The 4,849-nt window shown below is 41.9% G+C and overlaps 1 non-coding gene across 1 annotated transcript; it reads right to left on the reverse strand.

Moving 5' to 3' along the window:
- Positions 1-551: 551 nt before the first annotated feature.
- Positions 552-626, reverse strand: Trnas-cga. The gene has a single exon. It is a non-coding gene; the product is annotated as a tRNA-Ser (tRNA).
- Positions 627-4,849: the final 4,223 nt, after the last annotated feature.

Below are 4,849 nucleotides of genomic sequence, written 5' to 3' on the forward strand. Positions count from 1 at the left end.
TACGTCGGCGATCTTCTACGTCTCGTTTTGTTGCCCTTCATTGCAAGCCATCCTGGGCTTACAATAACTGCTTCCATAAGGGTTTGAAGTAGACTAAGGCGTTATTCACTTGCTCAGTTTGTGAAGCTATTACTCTAGGATAAATCATCCAGTTTTTCTGAAACTGTCATCATTTGTTTGTCTGCACATGTACGTCTCATCTCCCGATTTCCGTCCCATTCGGATAGTTCCTTCGTGGAGCTTTTTTTTGTGTTAGTAGAGTGCGTGTCGAAGTGCTTGTTTTCGCCATATTATAGCGGACAGTGTGCAAATTTCGTGACTTTCCCGTTCACTGTGGCCAAATTACACTATTTTTTTTTTCTAATGAAACTATGTACTTTTTCTGCGGCATTTGGAAGAAGCTTCTACGAGAACATCAACGACGTAACATGTACGGGACTTAATGAAATAGTATCAAGATTACAGCGCCGCAAGCCTTTATCCTAGAATGAAATTTTCACTCTACAGCGGAGTGTGCACTGATATGAAACTTCCTGGCAGATTAAAACTGTATGCCGGACCGAGACTCGAACTCGGGACCTTTGCCTTTCGCGGGCAAGTGCTCTACCAACTGAGCCACCCGAGCACGACTCACGACCCGTGCTCACAGCTTTAATACCGCCAGTACCTCGCCTCCTACCTTCCAAACTTCACAGAACATCTCCTGCGAATCGTGCTTCGGTAGCTCAGTTGCTAGAGCACTTGCTCGCGAAAGCCAAGGTCCCGAGTTCGAGTCTCTGTCCGGCACACAGTTTCAGCCTTTATCCTGCTGCCAAGAGAAGAGGTTCGACAAACGTCTGCCGTATTAAGCCAAATGTAAGAAAACACGTGACTCAAGTGTGGTTTTTGTGTTTACCTGTGCGCTCGAAGCCTATAAGTCTGTGTTCTGCTGTTGTAGCAATCAGAGAACTTTGTCGTGAAGCACAGTCACAATGTATAAAACAGTCGTAAAAGTTAATATCGTTAATGGTGAATGTTGCCAAACTATTAAGGCAGCGGTACGACTATGAGCTGAAGATTATCCACTTCGTGTCAAGCACCCAAGACCTGTCTTTGCAAACATAAACATTACTAAAAATATATCCAGAAACTGGAAGTGTGGAAAATAAAATAGGCCAAGGAAAAAGAAGAGAAACTGGTCGAATTTTAGCACCAATAACACTCAATGCAAATCTCATTAAAAGGCATCTAGGAAGTACGAGAAGGACCACTCAATTGAGCTTTCTGCAGACACTTCACTTCATTCCGTAGCATTTTATCCTCTTCGTACTTCGCCGCACGTACAGCTTACTGGCAATGACTTTCAAAACTGGTTACAATTCTCTCAATACTACCTATGAAAAATGCAAAGCGATGCCGCATATCATGCAAATTTTCTCTTGAGGAACCATGGGCAAGTCAATCGTCGCAACATGTACGAACCGACAATTTGATATCCAAGCTGACTCACAGAAATTGATAAAAATCAACGTCCTCGGATTATCAATGCTTGATGCGTGTTTTTCAAGACCCGCATCATTGCACCTTGTTTTGTAGATGGCAGTCTAAATACACTCAAGTATCTCTAGTTCCAAAGGTCGCAGTTATTGGAATACATCCCACTGGACATAGGCAATCAGTGTTGTATCAACATGACGGATGTCCTTCCCATTTCGCACATGTAATGACAGGCGCTCTGAAGAGGACATTTGGAGAGCATTTGAACGGTCGTTCAGGAAACGCGAAATGGTTTGCACACTCACTGCACCTAAGACCCCGATACTTTTAACTGTGGTGAAAATTAAAACAAGATGTCTGTTAGGAAACACCCGAGTACTCCCGGAGGCGCGAAATGCCTTATAACATCGGCCTCTGCTGCCATTACCTTCAGATGAAATTCAAAATACAATGTTGTTTCTCCAAAATCACATTACAGCGTTTAGCAACACGCAAGGTCAACATTTTAAGTACTTGGTATGACAGCCATGATGATAAACACACGAACCGAACCTCGCATTGTGTATTTCTTTACATTTGCTATAACAAAAAATGGTTTAAATGGCTCTGAGCACTATGGGACTTAACTGCTGAGGTCATCAGTCCCTTAGAACATAGAACTACTTAAACCTAACTAACCTAAGGACGTCACACACATCCATGCCCGAGGCAGGATTCGAACCTGCGACCGTAGCGGTTGCGTGGTTCCAGACTGTAGCGCCTAGAACCGCTCGGCAACCCCGGCCGCCATTTGCTATAACAGAGCAGGCATTTGTGGAACCACTTCTCTTGACAGTGGTCTGAGGTGCTTTTATCTCGAAACTATCTGATCAAGTACCATACATATTATGTCATTGACTTCCCGTTAGAAGCTACTTTCAAATGCCACAGAAAAAATTACATATTTCCATTAGAAAAAACACAAAGTCGGTTACGTAATTCGGCAACTATGAATCATAAGTCTGCTAAACTGGAAGTCGATATATTTATTCATTCTGGATATATTTTTGGTGACCTGTCTTAGCTGCGTCATCCTGGAAATATTTGCATCTCCAACATCTATCTTTTTGATTTTGAAATGCAATTTGCTTATCATCGTTGGCATTTCTCTCTTTCTTTAGTTGTTACCTTACGATTTGGGAATCTTCCAACAATGTACTCACGTTTTGTTGTAGTTGTTTTTTTCTCACATCTGCATAATTGCTGGGCTGGCTAATCATCAGATATGTTTTTTTAAATGGTGAGTATATGGTGTGAATAGCTCTCCAGAGAAAGTCAAAGAAACACTCTCGCAGCACCTTTAGTTACAATGTATATAAAATTGTGTGTGTGTTGATAAGTATATCTTCGCAAAGCAGCTGCAACTGCACATTTCGTTTTCTTGTATAATGCAACTTACATAAACGTCATGTTCACAGATGGATTTCAAGGTATCTGGCAACTTCTTGATGGATCCATCCCAACGGCAAGAGCTCGCAGAGTCGACGGCTTGTGAGTATTATTGCAAGACGCATTTCTGAGATGGTAGAATTAAGCAGTTACTCCACTGATTAAATTCTGTTATTATCCGCCATGGTGCATGGAGCACAAAAGGGGGTGCGAACATGGTATGTAAGACAGAGTCCCATTTGTATAATCTCTGCAGTGATTTTGGAACGTAGATTCTCAAGGTAGACTGAATACCGTTCGCTCCACTCCTCAACGTGTCTGTGTTGAGGGGTAGACGCCCAACACGCTGTCCCCTAGTTATGGTTTCATCGTCCTTCGACCATTTTCCGTAGTTGCTCACTAGAGTAGGGTGCCAATGGCTGAGCAGTTCCATTGTCGCCGAGATGCTCGTATCCAGGCACTGATGTATAGCGCTCGGCGCTTTGTCAAATTTGTCCATGAGTTATGAAGGACAACTGTCGGAAGTAAAACGATAGAGAGTTTGATAGAACCGCTTTGAGTACAGAGTCAAGATTAATAACATCCTTCGTTTCAGATTGAAGAATCGTGTTAATAAAAAAGGGACGCAATTTACGTCACGTGATACGTGCAAAAAAAAGCCTGGAAACTACCCAAAAGCTTACGTAGGTCAAACAGGCAGGACGTTTGAAATACATTTCAAAGATCACGCTTCAATACACAATAATAAAAAAGCGTTTGGTGAACATCTAAAACCGACATACACAAGGTTGGAACCATACATACACGATTGGAAGTGTCACACAATGAACCTAACAGAAGCCTCCTGACAACACTGCCAGAAATCGAGTCTTTTACACATCGTTTACAAGAGCCTGTCAAAATTATATATCGTAATGGCATTATTAACAGCAAATTTTTAGGAATTATGAAGGCTTCTTCTAATCGTCTATGTCGACGCAATACTCATGTGAGCAACATCCCCACTCACCGAGAAAAGCCCCCTAACTGTATCTGTCATACGCTGTCCTGTTCCCTTAGTCGCTTCACATAATCGCACTTTGATAATTTCACAGTTTGATGCCTTTTGCAGCTTATTACTTCCATTGATCTACATAGTTAATTTTATTTTATATGGTTTTCACATTTTACAGTTTTCGCGTAAGCCTTTCTGTTTTACATGAGTTACTCCAACGTTTCAGCGAACGTAAATCCATCACACGCTAGTCAACCCTCCTACTCCCACTTTGCCTTTTCTCCGCTGTTCCAGTCCCCCCTCGTCTCACTTTTTCTCCCCTCTCCCTCTTTCCTCCTACATTACCCTTTATTCTCCGCACTCACCTCCCTCCATCAGTTATGATTTCAGATACATACCACAGTTACAAACCACACTATTCTGACGCGTAGTCCCTTTACAGACACGACGGGTTGCTTATCCAACAACATACATAATTTCAGTATTTCAGTACAATACCTTTTTCTTGCGGTAAAATAATGTATAGTAGATGCATAGATTTTTACTTTATTATATATGTGTTATACAGGGTGGTCCATTGATCGTGACCGCGACAAATATCGCACGAAATAAGCGTCAAACGAAAAAACTACACACAACGAAACTTGTCTAACTTGAAGGGGAAACCAGATGGCGCTATGGCTGGCCCGCTAGATGGCGCTGCCGTAGGCAAACGGATATCAACTGCGTTTTTCTAAATAGCACGCCCCATTTTTTATTACTTATTCGTGTAGTACGTAAAGGGATATGAATGTTTTAGTTGCACCACTTTTTTCGCTTTGTGATAGATCCCGCTGCAATAGTCACAAACATATGGCGCACTATTTTAGACGAACAGTTGGTAACAGATAGGCTTTTTAAATTAAAGTACAGAACGTAGGTACGTTTGAACATTTTATTTCGGTTGTACCA

The sequence above is a fragment of the Schistocerca americana genome, chromosome 8, assembly GCF_021461395.2.
Source record: "Schistocerca americana isolate TAMUIC-IGC-003095 chromosome 8, iqSchAmer2.1, whole genome shotgun sequence".
Lineage (NCBI taxonomy): Eukaryota > Metazoa > Arthropoda > Insecta > Orthoptera > Acrididae > Schistocerca > Schistocerca americana.